Raw genomic sequence first — 17,259 nt, 5'->3', positions numbered from 1 at the left:
TTTTTAATACTAATCACAAAATTCTTAATTGTTGGTCATCTTGGATAGTAATCTAGCTACAAACTACGATAATATTGTTTAATTCCAATTTCTGTGGTTATGATATTATATTATACTATGTTCGACTAACTAGCATATTTAAATGTGTGTTTTGCACTCGTCAAATTTTAGCGTCATTGACGGGGATTAGCAATCAATAGTGTTTGAAATAGTTTGTAGTGCTCATTCACAAATTTTCTTTTTGTTTTATTTTGTTTTTTTTCTTTTTACATTTAGTATTCTTTGACTGTGCGTAGGATACATGTTAGATTGGTGCATGACTCAATCTTCTGGGAAAGAAGTGCTACCATACAAACTAGAGATATAAAAACTATCGTGATAGCTGAGAAAGAAAGAAATCTCCCCGAGAATGTATAGAAGGTTAGGCAATCCTCAACCAAAGAAGCTATAGCAGGAGATGATGATAATGTGGATTTGGCTGCAAGAGAGGTAGCCTAACGACTAGAACAAGATGCAAGGGATGCTGAGTAAGCAACACTTAGAGATGCATAAATTGTTTACGAAGAGGAGAGGGCTCGGAGAATTGCTCAAATCAGCCTTTGGTTCAAGACCTGTTTGGAAATATACCAACCGGAGGAGGGAGACCACTTGGCAATTATGCTAGACCGGTATTGTCATGACCCAAACCGATGGGCCGCGACCGGCACCCGATACCTTACTCAACCGAGTACCAACATAACGTATCTTTTTATGTCATGCTATCATAAATAACTGAACCAGAGAGGCTGACGTGAAATAGGTAGAATACAACAGGTAATGTCAACAGGTAATGTCAACTTATACATAAGACATATGGGCCTCTATGACCAAAATATCAACTTGAACACTGAACATAGGCCGACAAGGCCATACATTCTTTTACGTACATGACATATGTCTACAAGCCTCTAAGAATACATAATTTTCATAAAGGTCGGGACAGAGTCCTGCCATACCAAACAATACACATCTAACTCATACTAACCAAACAAGCAACTCTAAAGCGAATGGAGCTCACCAATATCTTCCGCTGAGCTGATAGCCTACTTGGAGGGCTCTTGACCTTTTTATCAGGACCTGCGAGTATGAAACGTAGCATCCCCAGGAAAAAGGGACGTCAGTACAAATAATGTACTGAGTATGTAAGGCGCATAAATAAGTACATAACAGACACGGAGGAAATATAGAGTAAATGACTCCACCTATAAATCTAAATAACTTTGTAAATCATGAAATAATTGTAGTATCATGCATATGCGTATGAATGTCATGTCAGGCATAGGTACATGTTTCATAACATCATCAGCCTCTGAGGGCATCACATCATATCATCTTGGCCACTGTGGACAAAATCATCAACGTATACCAGCTGATTAGGTGGTAGTGCGTATATAACTCCATAACCTTTATATATATATATATATATATATATATATATATATATATATATATATATATATATATATATATATATATATACACGCGTATATAATGACATCTGATCATGGGTCAATGTACATGAATGCAATGCATGAAAAGTACGTTAATAAAATCTTTCGGAATGCCATAAGACCATTATACCTTTGAATAATATCATGAAGTAACTTTTTTCAACTTACGTATTTTTATGGGACCCATGAACAGATGATAGAATAATATGACACATGGAGAATCAAGAATATAGGCATTTCTAATAGTTCTATGAATAGAGTTATGTATGGAAATTGTGCATTTACATGTTTTAATTATGTCGTATGGATTATGCCAAAAGAAAGAAAGGATAGCCTTAACATACCTGGAGTAGGAAAAACTCCGTATAATATTCTTGGATAAGATTTCACCGTACTCCTTTAGAACCGCAAAATTTTACGTTGCCACGATTCTAACAATTCTCGTTGAAATTGTTTTGATGCAAGAATTTCCGTTGGAGCCTGGATTGAATTTAGCTACTGTTCTTGAAGTATTTTGAATCTATGAAGAATGATATTGAAATGAAGATGGACATTCTGAACTTTGCCCAAAATGAAAATGGAATCACGACTTAGTAGTAAGTCTTTCTTTTGTCCAAATGAAAAATGAGCCAAGACTTGTAATAAGTCTTTACTTTAATTTCAAATATATCTTAGATAGTGTCACGATCCATACCGATGGATCGCGACGTGCACCCGGTACCTTACTCAATCGAGTACCAACATAACGTATCTTTTCATGTCATATTATCATAAATAACTAAGCCGAAGAGGCTGCCGTGAAATAGGTAGAATACATGTAATACCAATCTATCCATAAGACATACATGCATATAAGCCCAAAATAACCACTTGTACCCTGAATATAGGCCGACAAGGCCATACAATATCTTACGTATATGACATCTGTCTACAAGCCTCTAAGAATACAAAATTTTTATAAAGGTCGGGACAGAGTCCCGCCATATCAAATAATACACGTCTAAATCATACTAACCAATTAAGCAACTCCGAAGCAAATGGAGCGCAACAACATCTTCCACTGAGCTGATAGCCTATTTGGAGGGCTCTCGACCTGTCTATCGTGACCTACGGGCATGAAACGCAACGTCCCCAAGCAAAAGGGACGCCAGTACAAATAATGTACCGAGTATGTAAGGCACATAAATAAGTACATAACAGACATGGAAGAAATATAGAGTAATTGAGTCAACATGTAAGTCTGGAAAACTTTGTAAATCATAAAATACTTGTAGTACCATGAATATGCGTATGAATATCATGTCGTGCATAGGTACATGTGTCATAATATTATCAGCCTCTGAGGGCATCCCATCATATCATCTCGGTCACTGTGGGAAAAATCATCAATGCATACCAGTTGATCAAGTGGTGGTGCGTATATAATGTCATAACCTTTCCCATATCCTATATACATATATATAATTACATATATACGCATATATAATGCCATCTGGTTATGGATCAATGTACATGAATGCAATGCATGAAAAGTACGTTAATAAAATCTTTCGAAATGTCATAAGACCATTTTGGCCTTGAGTAATATCATAAAGTAAACTCTTTTCAACTTTCGTATTTTTCTGAGATCCATGAAGAGATGATAAAATATTATGACACATGGAAATTCAAGAACATAGATATCTCTAATACTTCTATGAATAGAGTCATTTATGGAATTTGTGCATTTGCACATTGCGTTTGTGTCGTATAGATCATGCCATAAGAAAAAAGGGATAGCCTTAACATACCTTAGATGATTCTCTTGACAATCCCTCTAATACACGTCAATTGTGACAAAACACATTACAGAGGATCGAAGTAAGGAAAACTCCATATGATATTTTTGAGAAAGATTACACCATCCTTCCTTAAAATCGATAAATCTCACGTTACAACAACGACCATTGTAAATCACGTATGCAATCGCTTTTAAATGTAAACCTTGTTATGTGACAGAGAGAACGTAAACCTTCCTTAGAAGGCAAAAGAATATTATACAGGGAACGTAAATTCCTCAGATTGTTAAGATTAGTTACTGACCTTTCGTTGATTTGAATGATCATCTTTTTCAGCCTGCATCTATCATAACATGCATCTTTAGAATTTGAGTGCATCTAAACTACCACACCTATTTACTGGAATTTTTTCAACTCTACTAAGTGGTGGAGGTAAATTTCCTCTTAAGTTTTTGGAATTTTTGATTATCTCCTGTAATTGGTTGATGTTTCATGCATCTGTATATGCTGAATTCTTGATGGTGAAGTGGATAAGGTATTTGACTTCATACCTTATAAAACTAGATAATATTATAAAGGGAATGTAATCCTTGCATGTGGTCTAATAATGTGACACCTTTCTTTACATCATATGAGTCACTTGGTGGCTTTATTAGCTATTTCAAGGGCTGCCATGTGGGGACTTTGTCCCCACTTATTAATTATCCACAAATCCTTAATTATATAGTTAATCTCTTATTAAACCAATAATTAACCAATTACCCACATAATTAAGAATTGTCTTAAATTACTTAGAATACTAATCCCTTTTAACACACCTTATACACCTAACTAACATGGTCACGTGGTACCTTGTATGGTACTAGTCCATAAATACTGGGTATTAACGTTCAGCCCGTATTATCCTAATATCCCAAACTTGGGCGAAAAATTTATTTTCTTTATTTGCTTCCTCTCTCACCTTCACAAATTTACTTATCATTTGTTTAAAATAGCATAATCCTTATAATCTCCAAATAATCCTTTTCCTTGGACTAATGTCAATTACCTTACGACAAATTCAACGTACAATACTACATGGTGCAACATCGTCGTAATTTAATACTGCGTGACGTAATATCGATATAATATTGCGGGGCGTAACAGATAGCGACCTATTCAAGAAGACTAATGAGTCATTTCTTAGTTTTGTGGCTTATGCCACGTTTGGGGGGGAGATTTAGTCTTTATCTCCTTTTTTAATAATTAACTAGGTAATGTTCCGTTACCCGGAATTTAACCAATTATCTGCATAATTTAAAACTATTTCCACTTACTTAAAATACTACTCACTTTTCACATACCTTATACACCTTACTATCATGTCCATGTGGTACCTTGTATGGTACTAGTCCATAAATACCAAGTATTTTAGCTTAGGCCGTATTTTACCCCAAAAATGCCCATCTTTGATGAAAATTCATTTTCTTGGACTTGCTTTCCCTTTCACCTTCACGAATTTACTCATCACTTGTGAAATAACATAATTCTTATAATCTCCAAATAATCTTTTACTTGGACTGACGTCAATTACCTTACGACAAATTCAACGTACAATACTACGGGGTGCAACATCGTTATAACGTAATACTGCGAAGCATAACATCACCGTAATGTAATATTGTTGGGTGCAACATTGTCGTAACTTAATACTGCGAAGCGTGACATCACCGTAATATAATACTGCAAGGCATGACATCATCGTAATATATTACTGCAGGACGTAACATCATCGTAATATATTACTGTAGAGGATAACATCATCGTAATATATTACTACAGAGCATAATATCGTTGTAATACAATGGGGCGTAAAATTATTCCCCTCTTTGGAACATTCATCCTCGAATGTTGACTGATGCACTTATCATTTTCATAACTTATATCTTCCGAATACTTTTGAACTTCCCTTGCCATCTAGGCGACTATTCTGTGAATGAGTCCAAAGTCCAGGGCTTTCCCCCCTTAGGCCTCCTTCTCACACCACAACTTGTAGTCGGAATTCTTCCAATCTCATAACTGTTGGTACCTTTCATCATGTAGCCTGTGCAATTTTGACCTTGTAAATGTGTCCAATCTCTAGGCTTCATATGTATAGCTTGATAAGATGCCCCTTTGGGCATCTATGAGTATACTGAAGTTCTTCGCTCGGTACTTTGTTGAATTCACGAATATTTATTTCATCACATAGGTCCGTTTAGCCATCCGTATGAATTTACTGCTATAACTCTTACTTTAATTTATCGTTGTTGAGGTCTGCTACCAAATCCCAGCTTACTCTCGTTGCTTATTCCATATGTATAAATTTAAGTCCTTTAATGCTTTCTCGTTACTACTCATCTTTAGAATGACAGCCTAATCTCATCTCATACTTTGTGACTTTTGTTCATCTATTATTGATTCACCTCAATATTGATCTACAATATACTACTAATAACTTGAAACTTCTTACGTAATACTTTGCCGCTAGGGCTTACGTTGCATTGAGGAATATTTGAAGTGATTCCCATAATCATATTTCATATTGTCTCAATGTGATTCACCTTATGGGGGTATCCTAATTTCGTGCCGCCAACGAAATCTTTCTCCTTCTTTTTTTTAAAATCATTATTCAAACGAAGGCCCAAACATCATCCTTTATCTGTCACAATTTCACCCTCATTTTATTATCAGAGCAACATTTCATTCCTTCTAAATGCTATTAATCTTAGACTCCTTTGAGTTCATTCAGGTTATACTGAACTTTCAATAACTTAGAGAAACTATCATCTCTCTTGTTTCCATGGACTTAATCCGGAGCACTTATCCATTCTCATCACCTTTTCACTTACCTTTCCTCATCCTTACTCATGTTTCCTTAAAACTTTGTTGCTCTGTCATACTTTAGCTTGCAACCTATATATATATCCATTTATACTACTCACAACTTTCCTTCAACTTTCTTGCACCATAGTTTCTTTATGTTATTCTGGAACGTCAAGCGAGACATCATAGGCTGAAAGACATACCGCCGACGATGCTGTTATCATTCCTAGATAATGAATCCTCGTGCTTCTGGCCCTTTTATCCAAAGTATGGACTATTCACGATCTTCTGTCTTTGAGTATCTCGTATGTTGTTCACCTTTATCTTACTTACCTTAAAATCTCGCATCGTATCTTCTATCTCTTTTATGACCTCCCTTCCACCTAGATGTAAATTCATGTCCATAGCTTGAAGCTCTATTATAATACTTGCACCTCTGGTGCATACACAATCTTGTGGGAGCTTCATGCGGACTTCTTATGAGACTGGTACTCTTCTAACTGGCTTCCTTGTAGAGCCATTATAGACTATGGTTGTTGTGTTATTTCTCTTGAACATCTGATATTAAGAGTGATTCTATCATATTCTCAAGCACAACTTCTATAATTTTTCTACGTCCAATAATCAGACTCCTAATTTACTTGGGTGATGTAATTCTTTAGTTTCCTCTTCCTTCTAATCAGCCTTTACGTAGGCTTAAGCTATCTTCCGATCTGTGGCTCATGGTATCAGTTATTACCTTAGTCTTTCATGGGCGTTATGGAATATCCATGATATAATTTTCTAACAATTCAATCCTTTGTCTAGGCCCTGGGCTCAATTCTTTCTTTTAACTTATACCAGAGTCTTCTATGGCTGTATGACTGTCAACAAATATGCTGCCTGGATAATGCTCCAAAATCTTAAGTGTATCCATAACGTACTAACTCTGGATCATTGATCGAATAATTCTTTCATTCCATCTCAGCTTTCTTTAAACGTGTGCAATTACTTTTCCTGGTCTTTCTGCCCCTTGTTGCGTGCATACTTAACTCATCCTAGTTCCCATACATGCCAGAATTTTTATGCAACTCATATAGTCTCGAATATTACCTTCGATCTTTCTCCTCATTCATTAGCCACGGTAGGTGCTGTAGACATGTGATTTTTGACCCTCCCCAAGATTTTACATATTTTAGCATATAAATATTTATTTTAGGCCTAATATCGCTATTTCAATTAGTTTTGACTCTTTTACTTTATTTATAAAAACTACAAAAAATATTTTCTTTTATTTAGCTAATTAATATTTTATCTAGTCACTTTTAATTTATGTACTTTACATAAAATTTAAAAATACAAAAATAGTTCCACTTTATTTTTAGGAATATTATTTTACCTTTTGCAATGATTTTAATCTAATTCCATTTTTATCTTTAGTATGATATTTGAAAAATACTAAAAAAATAGGTTTGTTTTAACGGTTAGTCGTATTTTAATAGTTATTTTATTTAAGTAGGATTAATTGGCAAATGAGGTCGTATTTTTAGTCTTGTTCACGAAGAAAACATAAAATTTGGGCTCAAACAATCCATTTTTTGGCCTAATTTTCGGACCTAGCCCATAATAACCCAAGCCAAATACCCCTAAAACTCTAAAAACCATTAAAAAAAGGACCCTAATTTCCTAGACCTAGGCTTCAGCCGTTGAACAAAATACAGAAGAATCTTCAGCTCATCTTCTTCAACAAGGACCTACACTCCCTAGACACAGCCGTCACCTCAAAACCACAAAAATCAGCGCCTTCTCCTGTTGCTAAACCCTTCCTCTGTTTATCCATTTGTCGTAATCCTCTGCTAATCTCCATAACCTCTGCATTTACAGCGTAATACAAAGGCATAAGTCTAATTACTTGCTAAATAGCTCTATCTTTTTCTTCTTTTTTTCAATGTCAAAAAATGGGTGGAGGAGCTGCTGCTACACTACCGAATGATGTACCTTGGAGAGCTGCTTCTGGTTCAAATCCAATCCCTAACATTCATTACTCCCCTATTCTTCGTATCCCTCAAAACCCTTGTTCCAATTATGCCTTCTCCGTTAGGAAGGACCCAGATCCAATTGGAAGTGGATTGGGGACGGAGGCTATTGTTTGAAGCTGTAGGTGCAGATTGCATTGGTCTTGGACAGATTGCACCTATTAAATTACTGGGGGTTAAGTTGTGCCGATTCCAGGTTGCGGATCCCAGTTCCGATCGCGGTTTAATTTTCTGGTCAGAGGCTAGCATTGGAAATTCTGCTTCCCATAAGGTCCATTTCTCAGCTTTACATCTATTTAAGCTTTGATGAGTTCTTGAAATTAATCTCATTGAAAGAATACAGTTTGGTTGTTTCACTGTCCTACATGGCTTATGATCTTTCAAATTAGTTTATTTGCCAAAGTTGCAGGTAACCGGTGTAAAGTAGCATTGCATATATATATATATAAATCAATAATAGATAGAGCTAACTGATAATAAGAAATAATATATACACAAAGAATGAAGGCCGTGAAATGGCAAAATTCAATTCTTGCTTCACTATCACCGCTTGATGTCTACTGCATAAACTTTCTTAAAAAGATATAGATTGAAAAGGAAACCGTAAAGGTTTGGACTTGCAACTTAATAACTGTAGACTCCCGCTACACTTTTAGCTAATAGGTTTTATTAATCTTACAAGGGTCCATTCTATGTGTCACGATTCAAAACCCTTTGTGACTGAGTTTTTGTTTATGAATTTTATTAATATTTGATTTGTCAAATGCACGTCTATGAGTAAAATTGAGGGGAAGGGAGTGTTAGCTAAAACAAATGGTTTTTGTAATTGTTGGATGATTATTTGGGCATACAGAAATTGAAAGATAATCGAGGCCATGTGGTTTCGAATTTAGAAGCCTAAAAATTTACTTTAAGTGATTAATGTAAGTGATTATCTTGGTCTCATTTTAATTTTATTTACTTGTTCATAACGTTCAGAGCATACTTAGGCCGTTAATATCCTTAACATCGTATCTTGCTTTAGCCGCGATCAATAATAAATTATCGTGGCCATGGGTACGGTTCCTGTGGCATGATCACGATACATAAATCTCAATTCGGGTGTGCATTTCATGTGATCCGACCATAACTTCGAATAATAATAAAAATAAACATGTTGTAAATCGTGGGTACAGTTTCCGTGACGCGATTCGCAATGTGTACCAAACAAACAAGTGTACGACAATTGTAACTTGTTCCAGAATAATTCCATAAATAATTAAAAGCGGTCAAAGGAATAAGATGCACAATAGGTTTAAAATATGTAATTAATCAGATAATTAGGCCAATAATAATAGTTGAGTGACCGTGCTAAAACCATGGAATCCGGGAATGCTTAATACCTTCTCCCGGGTTAACAGAATTTCTTACTCGGATTTTTGTGTTCGCAGACTATAATACAGAGTCAAACTTCCACGATTCGTGATTTTAAACCGGTGACATGGGACACCATAAATTATCCCAAGTGACGACTCTGATTTTAAATAAAATAATTTCGTTTTGATTGTCACTTAAATTGGAAAAAACTCCCTTAATACCCCTTCCAGGGTTAGAAAAAGAAGGTGTGACAGCTCTGGCGACTCTGCTGGGGACAAGAACCCAGAATCTTTTGTTCAGGGTTCAAGAATTCGAGCTTAGAATAATTGTTATATTTGGCTTTTATTTATTATCTGATTTGTATTAAATGTTTGGGCCTAATGTGCTAAATGCCGCTTTTTACCGCTTTGATATTATTTAAACTGTATATAAAGTACTGTGAAACCCTTCTCTTCTCATCTTTGGGGAAGTGCACGCTGGCGTGACTTCTTTTTCTGTTAATGTCATACCCTAAATTTAGAAAGAGGTTTGGACAAGTTACAAAACCGGATGGCCTTTTGTTTCCCGGTACGTAGCCCCCCTCCCCCCCGACTCGAGTTGTCCACTCGTGTACACAAGTCCAGAAAAATATACCCAGGTTTTGAACCTAGAATAACACAGCCTCATGCCGGATCCCTAGTAGGAACGATTGATTGTATCACATGCATTTGACTTTGGGGATGCAACACAGGGGTTGGGTCCGTTTAGGACAGGTATACTCAAAAATAAAAGACTATCCTGATGCATCCTATGTGCTACACTTTGCATTTCTTCAAGGGTAAAAGGGTTATTTGGCGGACCAATGATGGCTGAGGGTAAATGAGAAAAAAAGAGGGTGAAGTGTGAAAATTAAGCAAGTAGGGCCTAGCTATGTTTTTCTTTCACATTTTTTTAAGAAAAAGGCAAAAAAAATATATGAAAAATCCATAAAGATTTTGCACTTTCCCATCATTTTTCAAAAAAAAAAAAAAAAGGAAAAATAAAATACAAAAATAGTTTACATGTTTCGTCATTTTTTTTAAAAAAGAGACAAAATATATTTTCTTTAAATTATTTGTTAATTTTTAATTCTCACCTGTATCAGTTCTTCCCGAACTATGCGAACCTGATTCTCGTCTCTCGGGGCAGGATAGGTATGTAGGGTCCGGTCTTCTTAGTGCCTCTTATGTTCTTGGCTTCGAGGGTCGTAGCCAATTCTTGCATGTCTAGTCACTTTTGGCCACATCGGTCATTTTGCAAAAATAGGGCTATTTTCGCAAAATGGTTTGTTTAATTTTGTTTGGAGAGCGTTCATTCTATAATTAGGTGTCTCTTTACTTTAATGGTCTGCCCTTGTCGAATTTGCATGTCTGGCCATTTTTGGCCACATAGGCCGTTTTGCAAAATAGGGCTTTTTTCACAAAAGTGGTTCAATTAACCCATGTCTTAGAGTCTTAGGTCCACAACAAGGTGTCATCTCTGTTTAAGGTCCATTCTATTGAATTTGCAATGCTCAGCCATTTTTTTCCACATAGACCATTTCTATAAAATGGGGCATTTCTGCAAAGTAATTTTTTCATGTCTTAGAGGTCACTTTTGTTGAGTTGCACTTCTAGCTACCTTTTCGTCACATAAGCCGTTTTGTCAAAAATAGCCTCAATCATGTCTTGCACGTGTCCAATAGGGAGTATTATTGTCTCACATAGTGTTGGTTTCAGTTTTCTCATACATGTGTGGATCTACTTACCAGAGTTTGATCATGACAGACACCCCGGGACCATCCAGTCAGGATCGCTGCATCCAGGAGTTGCTTAAGGAGATTTTTTTTATGTTTGGAGTCTGTTTCTTTTTATGTTGTCTTGTACTTTATAGTCATGTCCAGTAGTAATGTTTCTTTCAGTTGGTGTCGGAGTTTGTCGTAGTATAGTTGAATTGAGTCTCTCATTATCATATTTCCTGTTTTGTATTTGAAAATAAAAAAAAAAGTTGTAAATGAATAATCCCAAAAAGATTTTTTTAGTTTAATTTATCCATTACTTTTCTCGAACTATGCAAAGATCTGATTCATGCGGCATCATGATACGTAAGCAACCTTCATAGGGTTCGATCGAATCATTTTTTTATTATTAAAAGAAAAAGAAAAAAAAAAGAAAAAAAAAAAGAAAAAGGAAAAAAGAGAAAAAAGAGAGAGATGAAATTATGGGATGTGAGAAATGAGAGGAAAGAAAAGAGTGATAATTAGCGAAAAAAAAGGAAGGAAAATGAGCAAGCCAAGAAATGCTAGAAAAGAAAGAAAAGAGAAGATTGAAATGAACAAAATTGGGATGATGCCAAGTGACTTTGTGACCCTAGAAGTCATTCTAGAACCGTTAATTGTTGCTACGTGCATTGCATGCAATGTGATATTTTTAGCTGTTAAATGCCCTAATGCTAACAAGATGTCCCCATTTTGTTCCTTTTGTTATCTTCATTGAGCAGAAGGGTGGTTGGTTTGTGGTTCTTAAGTAACTCATCCATACAACAGAATGTCAAAGAACAAGGTAGTCATGGCTAGCAAAGACTTGGACACAGGGGTTATTGATCCATCTAAGGGAATTGTTGAATCAAAATCTGAGTTGAAAGAAGAGGTCTTAAGGTTGAAAGGACAGATGATCGAAATATATTAAGCCTAGATTAGTGGGCATCCTCCACCATCAGTTCCCACTAACTACACTAAAAACCTTGTCACCATTCCGCCATTGTTACAAGTCCAGGATATCTCCCCACAACCTTTTCAGACTCCATTCCCCAGAACCACCTCATATCCCGATCATTTGACCACTCATATTTTTGTAGCTCATCCACCTGCTACCTTTCCTTGATCCTCCCCGATGCCCAACACTATGCTCCAGAACCAATTTTCAAGGTCTTGGGTCCATACTCTTACGCTCCTCATTTTGAGCCTCCCGGTGAGACTGCAAAGCCCGCTAAGACAGTGGAGCAAGATGAGATATCTAGAAAGCCGAAAGGGTTTAAGATGCCAAAGTTTAATTTGTATGATGGGCGTAGAGATCCAGTAGCCTATCTGAGGGGTTATGGCAGTGAAATGAGAGGTGTTGGCGGGGAAGATGAGTTGTTGATGATGTATTTCAGTGAGAGCCTGACTGGGGCAACTTTGGAATGGCATACTCGTCAAGATGTCGGTAAGTGGCATGCATGGGATGACATGGCTCAAGATTTTATGTGACACTTTCAGTACAATATAGACATTGTCCCAGACCGCTCCTCCCTATCTCAGATGGAAAAGAAACCCGAGGGAAGTTTTAGGGAGTTTTGGCTCAGATGGAACGAACAAGTTAGTTAGGTCAGTTCTCCGATTGATAGAAAAGATGCTGCTGAATCCCGCCAACGAAAGGATCCAGTGGGCATTCCTGCTAAACGCTTTCAGCCTCAATACCGACCCCATGAATATCCTCGTACTCCAGATAATCCTTCCCAGTGCTGCTTTCCTCTACAAATCACCAAGGTCATGCCTTACCTTCCCAGTACTCTATCCACAATGCACCGCCATATGCTTCATACCCACAAGACTCGTAATGGCTTGCACCACCTTCACAAATATCGTCCCCGCCTCCTTAAGCATGTCAAACACCTACCCGTATGAGGTTCCAACCGAGGCGGAGTACAAAATGAAAAGACTTTCACTCCTATTGGAGAATCATATGCTAGTTTGTTCCAAAAGTTCAGGCAATTGGACATGTTGAAGCTGATTCAGATAAAATGTCGAACCCTTTTCCAAAGAATTTAGATTATTCTCAAAGGTGCACATATTGCTCTAATGCCCCGGGTCACAACACAGAAAATTGTTGGCATCTGAAAAGAGCAGTTCAGAAGCTTATTGATGCAGGTGACATTATCGTGCAAAATCTAGATGTAGTAGACACTAGCCAAAGTCCATCACATGTTCATAATGAGATGTATATGGTGGGTATGATTTGTGGTGAAAAGGAATACGAGAATTCTTATGAGATCCTCAAAGGGTCACTTGCCGCAAAGTTTTCAGCGCTATCGGTCTTAGTTCCAAAAGTTGACATATCTGTTAGAGGGCTCGGATGTGAGTTCCGATGGTTTGACTAGCTTTGGGAGGTGATTTGTGACTTAGGAGTGTGAGCGGAATGAGTTTTGGAGGTTCGGAGTAGATTTAGGCTTGAATCGGCGAAGTTGATATTTTGACAATTTCTGGTTGATAGGCGAGATTTTGATATAGGGGTCAGAATGGAATTCCGAGAGTTGCAGTAGTTTCGTTGTGTCATTTGAGATGTGTGTGCAAAATTTCAGGTCACTCGGACATGGTTTGGTTGGGTTTTTTATCAAAAGCGGAATTCGGAAGATTTTAGAAAGTTTGGCTTGAATCTGAGGGTTTTTGGTTGATTTGATATTGTTTGAGGTGTTTTGAAGATTGGAACAAGTTTGGATAAGCTATTGGGATATGTTGGTGCCTTTGGTTGAGGTCCCGGGGGCCTTGGGTGAGTTTTGGGTGGTCAATCGGACCATTTCGTGAAGTTTGGAATTGCAGAAATCTGTTGTTCAGTGTTGCAGACAATAGACCTTCGCATTCGCGATAGAGGAGCCGCGATCGCGAAGGGTTAGCTGGTCAAGGCTGGATTTTGGCCTTCACATTCACGAAGGTCTGGGAAGTGATGCATCACGTTCACGAGCAGGGCAGCGCATTCGCATAGAGGAATTGGGTCAGCGGTGTTTGTGGCCGAGTTATTCATCGCGTTCGCGAGAGAGGGAGTGCATTCGCGAAGAGTAAGTCTGAGGAACCATCGCATTCGCAATGGCCTTGTCGCGTTCGCGTAAGAGGATTTTGTTCAAAGTCATTTTTGTTCTTCGCAAACACGAGGCGTTGACCGCGTTCGCGAAGAAGGAATTAATGCCTGGGCAGAAAGTTTTTAAGGTCGTCTTGTCTGCGAATGTGGGGTTTATTTCCTCCATAGTTGGTCATTTTTGGAGATTTTTGAAGGAGATTGAAGAGGGATTCAAGGGGAAACATTTGGAGGTAAGAATTTTGGACTTAAAAATCGATTTTATTGTAAAATCTGCCCAATAAATCATGGATCTAAGCCTAAAAATTTAGAAATTAGGGCTTGAGATTAAGAGACTTTAAATGAGGATTTGAGGGGCCATTTGGACTCCAATTTTAGTGTTCTTGATATGTATAGACTCATGGAAGGATAAGGATTCTGGTGATGTGATTTTTATCGAGTTTCGAGACATGGGCCCGGGGGTCGGGTTTTGGCCAATTTCGAGATTTTTGGTATTATTTGATTGTTTTCACTTGGGCTTCATTCCCTTAGCATATTTTGACGTCCTCGTTCTTATTTTTGATAGATTCGAAGGGCAAAGACATCACAAGCTAGAGATTTGACCGTTTCGAGGTGAGTAGTGGTTGTAAATGATGTTCTGAGGGCCGGATTTGCACATCGTAGTGCTATATTGAAGTGACGCACATGCTTGATGACGAGCGTGGGGTTGTGCACTGTTGGGGATTGTGACTTGATCCGTCCCGAATGACTATTTTACCGCGTATTTGATTGAAATCTATTTGTTATCATCATGTTTTGGCCTGAATGTCATATTTGGGCCTTGTGCCAACTATTTGAACCCTTTGAGGATTTTTACCGGTATTTCCTCAATGTTTTGATTTATACTCGAACTCAGTCATGTTATATTTCATTGTTTTCGTACTCAACCATGTTTACTATGTTTTAACACTTAAATGATCTTTTAAATGATATTTTGGGCTGAGAAACATGTTTTACTACTGCCCGAGTGGCTTGCGAGGATTTTTGACTGAGTAAGGCCGATGACCTATGTTGTGAGGAAATATTTGATACTGATTATGAGGCCGAGGGCCTGAGATATGTAAGCCACGAAGTGGCTTGATTGATATGAGGTCGAGGACCTAGTGATGATGCCACGAGGTGGCTTGATATTGCGCTTGGGCCGTAAAGGGACCCTCGAGGAGTCTGTACACCCCCATTGAGCGTGGGTACCCATTGGGATGTGAGAATGAGCCCGAGGGCTGGTATTGTTCTATATGATTGCCCGAGGGGTTGATACTGTTCTAAAATGTTGCCCGAGGGGCGGATTTGTTGATACTGTGCCGAGGGGCGAGCCTTTATGTGTTTACTTTTCATAATTGACTGTGAATTACCTGCTTAATTATTGAAAAAGGATTTTCACGAAACTACATTTGAGTTAAAGGGTTTTACCTATCTTTCACTGTTTTACTGATTTTAATAGTTTTACTGCTTCATTATAGAATGCTTTGTGCCTTACGTGATTTCTTGCTTTCAGTCTTTATTTACATTTGTTACTACTGAGTTGGAGTACTCACTTTACTCCCTGTACCCCTGTGTGCAGATTCAGGCGTTGCTGATCCTGCCAGTGCGAGTTGAGAGCTCCTGACGGACATTCGGAGTTCACGAGGTAGTCGCTTGACGTCCGCAGACTCGTGTTTCTCCTTCTTTATCATTTCTATTTCTGATCAGACAATTGTAATAGTTTATAGACTTATCAGATTTGTAGTAGGATTTATAGATGCTCATGACTAGTGACACCCCGGTATCAAGCTGTGTTGGGTTGTTCTATTGCGTATTTATGATATTATCTGCTACTTTAGATTATTTTATCATGTTTAGACTGTTACCTAATGCTTAATTTTTAATAAATGGTAAAATGGGAAGTGTCGCCTGGCCTTGTCTTCATGAGAGGTGCCATCACGACCGGGTCCGGGTTTAGGGCCGTGACAGTTGGCAAAAGGGACCCAAAAGCTATTTGCTGGGGTCAATGTGATTGAAATTGGTAATGATATTGGTAATATTGATGTGGAACTCAGTGGTTAATATGTCAAGCTTGGTAATTAGAAAGAAGCCCCCTTCTTGGTTAGTTAGGAAGGAGTTCTAGTAGTTTATTTTGTTGTCATATCTGTTGTCCGGGTTATTTCAGGATTTTGATCCAGATATTGTATTGTGACCTAAACCCTTCTATCCTTTTATTTTGCCTAGTTCGTTTAGTCGTAGTAACCCGTTTAGTGTTGTCTAGGTTTGTTGCAGGATTGTAACCCTAGTTTATTTTGCTTGTTTTTGTTGTTCAAACCCTGTTACCGTCTGTCTAGTGCAATTTTTTGTTTTCTGTTATTTCTAGTCATTTTTTTGTTTAATTCTCTTCTCCTTTTATAGTTCTTTTCATGCTGGCTCTAGTGATATGACATGTATGCATAATTCTAGGCCTGGTCTTAAAAGTTAATTTAGTCATGAAGCAATAAAGCAATTTTGAATATGATAGGGACACTTGAGGTAAATAAGTACAGATTTGGACATTTCGAGATCATTTGAAGCTCGAACCATGTGAAACTGGGGCAAATAATTTAGTAAGTTAATAGGGTGACAAGAATTCATTAAAGGAGAGTGCATCCCGGACAATTTGAAGCAAGCAATTTTGAGTTCAAGTGCATCTCAAGTTACAAGATAGAGTTAAGAAAGTTTTCTCCGAATTGACGGAGGATATCCATTATGAAGAGGGAATAACCCAACGAGGGTTCTGTACTTGACAAGGTGCTAAAGAAAAGTGGAAGGCATATCAATGATATCAATGCCGAAGCCGCAAAAGAAATATTGTGCACGATCTTCATTTTTCATCTTCAGGTTGCATGTGTTATACTTGGTATTCTTAGAGAATGGGAGGCCCACTTTCAGCTATCCAAACACTTTA

The 17,259-nt window shown here is 37.6% G+C and overlaps 1 long non-coding RNA gene across 1 annotated transcript; it reads left to right on the top strand.

Annotated features, from left to right (window-relative positions):
* Positions 1–7,743: 7,743 nt before the first annotated feature.
* Positions 7,744–16,172, top strand: LOC138877121 (uncharacterized). The gene is made up of 2 exons (XR_011402441.1): positions 7,744–8,398; positions 15,910–16,172. It is a non-coding gene; the product is annotated as an uncharacterized lncRNA (long non-coding RNA).
* Positions 16,173–17,259: the final 1,087 nt, after the last annotated feature.

Source organism: Nicotiana sylvestris, chromosome 9 (assembly GCF_000393655.2).
Source record: "Nicotiana sylvestris chromosome 9, ASM39365v2, whole genome shotgun sequence".
Taxonomy (NCBI): Eukaryota; Viridiplantae; Streptophyta; class Magnoliopsida; order Solanales; family Solanaceae; genus Nicotiana; species Nicotiana sylvestris.
This window is presented reverse-complemented; position numbering and strand designations above follow the sequence as displayed.